This window comes from Gastrolobium bilobum, unplaced genomic scaffold (genome assembly GCF_033153095.1).
Source record: "Gastrolobium bilobum isolate Gb01-03AN ecotype WA unplaced genomic scaffold, APGP_CSIRO_Gbil_v1 utg18832, whole genome shotgun sequence".
NCBI lineage: Eukaryota > Viridiplantae > Streptophyta > Magnoliopsida > Fabales > Fabaceae > Gastrolobium > Gastrolobium bilobum.
In genome coordinates, this window is record NW_026898189.1 from 174,182 (window position 1) to 183,782 (window position 9,601).

Consider the following 9,601-nt stretch of genomic DNA (forward strand, 5'->3'; position numbering starts at 1 on the left):
ATTTGATCACAATCACTCATTTAAAAATTATACATTTTTCTCTCTTTTATTTCATCATCAATGAATAATAGTAATCAAATAATATGACAACATGACCATTTTTTCACATAAGAGAATTCACTCTCGTTGAGAACTGACATGCTACACATTATGAGCGCTTAAGGCCTCGTCAGGCAACCACATGGGTTTATTGGGCAAGGCTATCCGGCTGATCCAGAACAATAAGTATATATTTTTAATTTAAATAATATACTAAATAATAAACTTATATCAAAACATAAAAAATGGAGTTACGTTAAATATTGAATTAACACAAAGGGTCATATGATATGTCTTATAATAAAATATAAAAAATCAAAAATAACAATTAGTACGTCTACTTTTTTGTCTTTAAAAAATGCGTTTAATTGAATACAGATATCTAAAAGAGGACCTAAACTAAATTTCAACCACCGATGTTTTGTGGTTTTCATTGGTTTTGGATCAATCCGATTCTCTTCTGATTATCCTGCTTTTGGAGTTGCTGCTCACCCCATTTTTTTACAACATTGATATTTCGCTCATCACACTACTCCCTCCATTTTAAAATAATTATTTTTAAAATTTTACATAGTCATTAAATAATCTAAATAAAAAAAGACAAGCTCATTTCACTATATCATCATCTCATTCCACCTCTTATTTTACTTAGAAGAGATATTAAAAAACAATCATAAAGTTAAAAAAAATAATTAATACTTTTTTAAATTTTTTAAAATGACAGACAATTTAAAACAAAATAAAAACTTTAAAGTGAAAATTATTTTAAAATAGAGATCACTTTATTTTTGTTCTAATTTGAGTTCAAATATACAAGCTATATTCCAATTAATAGAGGATTTATAATTTCAAACAAAGCTCTAAGCAGTCAAAATTCTTTATTCGAAATGTCTAGAATAAGAGCTAGCGAGCAAATTTAGTAAGAGAGAAAATAAACATTCATCACCGCCAACCCAGATAAAAAAGCCAAGATATTCAAATGTTATATGAAGTTCAGTGGATGGTCCTGGACTCCTGGTTCAAAATAATTTTTGAGATAACTGAATTGGAGGATAAGAAAAAAATGAACAATAACCCAGAACCTACAATTTAAGAAACAACAGAAAATCAACACCATGAATGCTTAATTAATGGTTTATAAAGATCACCTTGATCATGAAATAATTAATGTAGGCTGATCCTAACATCATATTTTGGTCAGGTCATCTTAGCTCGATATGGTCATAGCCTAATTACTTATTAGGTTGGATTGAGTGCATATTATATTTAGATAAGTTATAAATATTTGCATACTATATATACTTAAAATCATATAATTTTAGGGATTGAAAAAAAATATAAACATATTTTATAATATTTATTCAAAAAAATTATATCAATATAAATATGTTATTATTTTATTTAAAAATATATTAATTTAAATCTAAAAACTTTGTTGTTTGTCAGAAGTTATAAAAAAATTTATAATATTACGTAACATTAAATTAGGTTAGATAAATTATTGACCAAAAAAAAAATTAGGTTAGATAAATTTAAATTGCAACTCAAACCTAATCTAGAATTAAGCCAAAACAAAAATATAAATTAAAATCCATCCAAATGATTTGGAACAGGCCAAATCTTAAAGAAAATCTAATGATCAGGACACCAAGGCACATGAAATCTATATATAACATAATTTTGTTGACAATGTTTATTTGGGGATTGAAATAAGCAAATCTCATGCAAAGACGTAACTATCACACGTTATAGATTTTGGGTTGGTGATAGCCCTTGCCCAACCCAAATAAGGCCCATATTCATGCTGTAGCATGCATAATGTACATACTTTTTTTTTTTCTTTGGGTACATGATAATGTACATACTTAACTGCAATGATGTTTGTCCTCTTAATAATTTTCATTTAGAATAAAATTATTCCTTTTCATAAATAATATTTTATGATTTTGAACTTATAACGTTATACAAACTTATATATCCATGTATATATAAGTAACAATTATTTTGAAATAATTAGAAAGAGAAGCAAAAACGCTTGAAAAGACCACTTTATGACCCACTATGGAATGGAGGGGACCATAATGAAATCTATTGTCTGCTTAGAAGGGAAAAAGGTTGCAATTGAAACTACGGAAAATCTTAATTGATATTCGAGCTTTGAAATATAGATAAGCATTGCATGATTGAAGGTCACGGATAATACGACGAGCACCACTACTTAATTAGACATTTAGACTCGTACAAAAATGATTATTATTATTCTAAACTCTAAAAACTACAGTGTTTCATGTAAAAAAAAAAAAAAAAAATACAGTGCTTATAACGTACATTTACATACGCAACATCTTTTGTGCTGCCTTTATTCAACAATGAGTATCCAATAACGGTGCCACCCAGTTTTGATCTTGTTTTTCGTGAGAAATGTGAAATGTTCATCGAATCATTATGATTAACTTATATATTATTTGAACATGATGTGATATAGACTTCGGATTTAGTAAAATGCCTTTAATTATTGTAAATAATCAATTTAATTTAAAAACTTAAATTAGTGAGTGAGATTACATAAATAATTTTATATATTTTTAATACATTTTTTGCACGAGAGTTTATTGGACTTAGGATGGATATGCATCATATCTAGCCTACATGTGCTAAGAAATTTTATAAGAAAAAATTGGTGAGACTACGTTAATAATTTTATATATCTCTAATAATTATGTTTAATACACATTATCATTCAGAATTATAATATTATAATGAATGTTACAGCTAACTTTTATAATTATGAATTATCAAAACTTTTGTTAGCCTTTTAAGATACATTTTAAAGAATAAAAATAATTTCTTATTTTATATTATTTATATTTAAAATATTGAATACTTAAATTTTAATTTAATAATATTTTTAATTACTCAATATGTATTTTAAGAATTTAACTTAACAAGACATAAATTAATTTGATTTCAACTTTCAATATGCTAAAATGCATTTCAATATGCTAAGAAGAGATGCATTCGAGACATGATTATGCAGGTTTTGACATTCCAAAAATGTTTTCTCTTTCATCTTTTGACACAATTGATTTGTCTATATACAACTAAGTTCGTCTTACATGAAGTCATGCGACATTAATTCTATCCAAACTTGTAATAAAAGGTTTTAATTCAATCTTTTATAAAATAAGAGCTACGTATTTATAATAAAAATTAATATATTATAGCATACCAAAAAAAAAATTAATATATTATATACTTTTGGAGTTGACATTTTTATTTTATTAAAATAATGAATGTATTTATGTCTAAATATTTTAAATTTTAACGTGACACTTGTATATTTTGAAGCATGTTAAATTCATATTTAAATCTCTCTATTCACAAAAAAATTTAAATATTACATTTTAAATAAAAAAAATACAAAAACATTGTATTTTTGAACCTATTTACGAATCTATAAACTGACCATGCCTAAAATAGGACGTGACTGGTCGAGCCCAAAAGGAAGCGCATTTGACATATTTTATCTCTACATGAGCCGCATGAGATTCATCTTCATCATTACCTTTATAAAAAGATTTACATCCACCGAATGAAAGTTAAAAAATATATATTTTATTGTAAAAATAACTTGAAAACCCTTTTATTTTATTATCTATTTTTTCATTAGGAAAGCCATATAATGATTACTAATTAGTTCTCAAACATCAAATTTAAGTTGAATTCTTTCTCCCACAAACATAGTTCGAATTTGCAGCAATGATGCCACAACCACAAGAGAGTTTAAATCTAGACACCCCTGAGTTCTTTCCGAACCAACACCATGAGTTGCAGCACGTGCAATCGATTTCTTGACAGTATACAAAATTTTGGATAAAGATACCTACTTTTTGAAGAGTTGAATAAGTTTTACATAAGCTCTTTTGTCCATTAAAATAATGATTTACAAGTATTTGTTAGTGTTGGGAAATAGAAACAAGAATAGGAATTAAATAACGTCATTCACATTTACAGGGATAAAATGTGCCAAATAGGGCACAAGAAAGCATTTTTTGGAATTTTTTTTGACCTAATCCCCTTCGGATATTTGTTAATGTATAAATCTCGAAAAATTATGTGAAATAAAAAAAATACCTAATTCAGATATCTGAATCACAAGTTATGATCTTCTGAAATTTTACGGTAAAATTGTTGAAAACTTTGTGCAACGTGTCATGACTATGTGAGTCGCGCCAAAACCCAGCTCCTTAACGCGCCTCCTTTTGTGCATGATTGGTTGCTACACATTCATAAATAGGTTAAAAAATGCAACATTTTCGTAATTTTTAATTTAAAGAGTAATATTTTAATTTATTTTTTGTCCTCCAACACCCTACGTTGCACTGACACTAACACGGGACACGACACGATACTCCGACATGTTAATTCTAAAAAATATTAAATTTCAACACGTTGAGACACGTTTTGATATTAAATATATTTTTAATATATATAACATAGTTTACATTTAATACATATAGCAGCTCATCATAAGTTATAAAACTAATTAAATATTCAAATTTCATAACATAAATATAAAACAAAAACAATTTTTTATACCTTATTAATTTTTCATGTCAAATTCCATAAAAAAATATTTGATTTATAAATTAATTTTTCCTATGTAATTAAAAAATAAAATAAAATAAAACTTGAATCTGCATGAACGTTGACCTCGTGTCGGGACGTGTTGGAGCGTTGACCACGTGTCGAACGTGCATATACCGGAACATGTCGATATCTGAAAAGTGTCCGACACGCATTTTAAAAAAAAACATGTGTTCGTGCTTCATAATACCTAATACAAATATTTTCACTAAAGAAATACATTAATATATGGGAAAAAAAGTATCTAATGTTATTTTAGACATCTTTGTCTAATGTTCATAAAAACGACGTCGTTTTGGGATTGAAAAATTAAAAAATTGGAATGATAAAGACTATTATAACCCTGAAATAAATTAATATTACAAAAATACCATGATTTTCGTCCCAAAACGACGTCGTTTTGGTGAACATTAGATAAAGTTATCTCAAGTAACTTTAGAAAACACAAACCCATAATATATAAGGGGAAAATATTTGTCATTTTAAAAAATACAACTTGTGTCATTTCACTCTTACAAAGAAGTGAAACTCACACCTTTATTTTTTTTGTCCACTCTCTTCCCCCATGATTTATCTTTTTCTCTCAGTTAAAATGACATAATTTTATATCCTTTAAAATGACGCACTTTTCCCATAATATAAATACACTAACATCACATACGTACATTGGTCAAAATAAATAAGTGTGCTTTCATTTTGCACAAATGAGTTGGTTTTATTAGTTTTGAATCTTTCCTCTATAATATGTAATTTATAATATGGTTATATATTATTATTAAAATTAATAATGTATCCTAACCTTAGAATAAAAGAAATCTTCACCTCAACTTTCCCTGTACCAAAGACAATAAGAGAGCTCTTTTGCTCACCAATAAAAAAGTACAATTTATAGTGGCCATCCCATTATTGATACGAATAAGTTGGTCAAAGTACAGTTATATAGCCCTTATAGAATGTGAGTCGTGACTATTGGTAAGTTTCCATTATTGCCACTATTATAAACATACATCGCTTTAGTACTATTCAACTTAAATTTCATATGCATACTCTATTTAAATCACATATTTTTATAATAAAAATTTAAATTAGGGAGAGACACATTCTCTTATATGGTCATGGTGTTGGGTTTGCTCTTTTACTAAAGTCCAAATGGGTTATTAGTATGAGAAGAGCCCAAGGAACCTAGAGCCCAATGAGCTAGGGTTTCTTGGAACCCATATAAATAGTACTTCTTAAGTCATCAGCCTACAAGGTCTTTTTTGTGAGAAAGAGGCAAGCTCAGAATCTAATCAGTGCCCACAAACTTTCCCTTCCTCCTCGAGAGATAGTTTGGAAGATCTGCCACAGTCCAGCTTCAAGGAGGTTGTCCGTGCTGCGGCGCTGAGGTGAGCTGTTCGTGAAGAGGAATCCTACAAGGGAAGATTCTACACGAGACCTGCGCACCGAGAGGTAATTGTGAAACAAGGATGATTCGGTAAGCATACCAATGTACTAGGTCCTAAACTGCTTCCGCATAAATCTAAGATTTCCTACAATTGGTATCAGAGCCTTGGCTGTACATTGGTATGTGAATCTAGTTTCACTATTCATGTAATTAGTTTTGCTTCTTGAAATGTGGCACCTAGGGTTCTAGGATTATGGTATGAATCTAGCATGTGTATTTTATAATTCATTTTCATAAAAGTTTAAATTCTAATCGGAAAAAATGCTTTAATCCATGGTTAGGGTCTCTCGTGTATTTCTCGATTTGTAACAAGGAGGCTAATCCCATATGATTAGGTTTCCTCCTTGCTGTTTTTATTTATTTTCGGAATTTCTGTGTATTTTTCCAATATTTTGTAAAAGTTCAAGATCGAGAAACCGCGAGTAAGATGCGCAGTCAGTACTGTCGGAGACTTCTCGAGGACTTCTCGATCTCGGAATGGGGCGATCTATATATGGTTGGAAAGAGGACGGAAATACAAACGCAACGGTGGGTGGATCGCCGCCATCTAACCCTTAACGCGCCCCCACGCGCCTCCACAAGCGAATGAGAGTGGTCGCCACTCTCCGGCAAAGAATTGGAGAGTGAGGGAGCGTCCGGCCACCTTTTTGGGTGGTTCCGGCGGCGGTGCACTCGTCTCTACGTGGTGGTCCTTCCCCTGGAGTTTCAGCCTGATTTGACTTCGGGTGACGGCGCGGCAGACCTGATGGCTAGGGTTCCGCCTTCGCGTCCTAGGGTTTCTCGCCAAATGATTGGGTCTTTGGGCTTTTGGGCCCATGAAACCCTAAAGGGGCTTGAGACAGATACTATGGGCTAGGCGAAAGTCGAATTCAAAAGTTATATTATTTAATTTTATTTTCTTTAAAATAGGAAGGCCATGGATTAAAGTAATTATGATTTATTATTTAATGCTTTTATTGATTGGTATAAATTATATGATTGATAACATGCTTTATTGCGATAACATGCCATATAGAATAGGTGGTGCCATATTGTTGCATAACTTGTATGATTGCATGAGCATAATAGCTATTATGTCTTCAGCGACTAGTATGATAGTTATAATGGGATTATTTTGATTTTAAATCATCCTAAGAAATTAATTAATTATTATTATGATTTTTATTAAAAATCTAGATTAATAATTGAATTAATTAATTTTGGATAATTAACATCAAGACAAATAATCGTTATGGAAATTATTTTGATTTCAAATTATCCTCATAAATGATAATTATTATGATTGTTGCAATCTAGATTAATAATTAAGTCAGCTATTTGGATGATTTAAATCTAGAAAAATAATTAGAGAAAATTTCCTAAGAGAATTCTTTTATTTTGCGAGTAATTTGTGGGTTTTCTGAAATGGTCATGGAATAACACACGCTGCATACAACCTTCATGTATCATGATTGTTTGGAGCACACGCTGACGTAAAGTGACCGGATTTCAGGACCTTAATGCTTTCAAAATTATGTTAAGCTTAGTGCACGTTTATCGGCGCTTACTTATATAGTTTTTGAAATCGAACAAAGGATACTCTCAATTAAATAATTCTTGGAAATTAGAAAATGTTGCTTATGTTGAATGGAAGGAGATTTAAATTAAGAGATTAATTTAACCTTCAAGTGCATTATAGGACAATTAATAAAATAATCATGTGAAGTCCCATCGAATAAGCATGATTGGATTTTATTAGATTGGACTTAAATATCTATGGGAGGAGATTTAAATTAAGAAATTAATTTAACCTCCAGCCGCATTGTGAGCCTATCAATAAAATAATCATGTGAGGCTCCAACGGATAAGCATGATTGGATTTTATTGGGCCTTAATAATTTCAAAATTTTAATAAAGTATTGTACGGCCCACCGTCGATAATACTAAGTTATTAAAGATAATTTTGAAATTAAACAATGAATTCGACAGGGCTTATGAAAATTCTCAAACAAAAATGTTGAATGGGTGAAGGTTTTAAAAATTAATTAATTTTAAAACCTGCGGGCTCCATTTGTGGGTTTATTAGTGAAATGGTTATCGCTGAAGCCCCATCGGATAAGGATAATCAGATTTCACTAGATTAAATCTTAATAATTTCAAAATTTTAGTAAAGTATTGTACGGCCCATCGTCGGCAATGCTTAGACACTAAGGATAATTTTGAAATTAAACAATGGTTAATTACATTCAACTTTGGTAAAATTGTTAACCCTCCCATCGAGTCTCTGGCAATGGCACTGAAGGCCCAAATAACAATTTTGGTTTTTACAAGTGACTTGCCCATCGTAAGCCTTGTAAAGATAAACTGAAGGATTGTTAACAATAAACAAGAGTAGTTATGAGAATCTACTTGCACTTCATTTGTTTATTGCATTATTTGTTTGTAATTGTGTGCTTTATATGTTTTTCAGAAAATATCTTAGAAATGATTTTGAGTCGAAAACCTCTAGATGGTACCGACTATGAATAAGTGAAAAGCAAATTTTTTGATATTGTTCTAAAACATGGAAGCTAAAATTTGTCCTGACAATGCGAGGGTCATAGCAACTGCAGAGAATGCGTATAAGGAAACTAAGATGCATTTCTCAGTTTGGGAAAGGGCAGATATGGTAGTTCGCTGCTATATTATTGTCAGTCTTTCCAAATACTTGCATAAGCAAGTGTACATGATTAAGAGTGGAGTAAAAATGCTTCAGACTCTTAATGACATGTTTGCTGCGTCTAGCAGCTCTGCTAGACAGAATGCAGTCGGTGCAGGTTTTGCTAAGAGTCTTGTTAAATCCAAAGGGAAACCCAAGGATGGTAACAAGAACAAAATGACTTGGTTATCAGTTGTCAAACCAGTTGCTATGAAGAAGCCGCAAGGAAAGTTCTTCAAGTGCAGACTGAAGGGATACTGAAAGAAAAATTGCCCATAGGTGATGAAAAGAACCTGACATGGGCATATCAAGGCCTGATCAGTGAATGAATTATTGATTCAGGAATCACTGATTATGTTTGTTACTCTTTGTAGTAGTTCAAACATGGCATACCTGTCAGCAATGGACATAGATATTTTAAGCTTGAAAATGGAAACTTGTGTCTGCATTTGCAGTAGGACAAGTTATTTATACGACTATGGTTTTGAGTGACTGTTTATTTGTTCCGGATTTCAAGAGAAATTCAATTTTTGTTAGTTATTTTGGTTAAAACATGGTTTGACAATGCAATTGATTCCTCAGTTACATTTCGAAGTTCATCTTCGTCTTGTTTTGTTCTGGAACATTGTTTAAATAGTCTTTATTACCTATATCCTATACCATTTTTAAATTTGTTATGTTGAATGGAAAGGATGATGAACAAGAACGTTCACCAAAGAAATAAAAGTTTCAAATGAAACATAACTTTGGCCTTTGTGATTGAGTCATATTATCTCAAGTAGGAAACATATTTT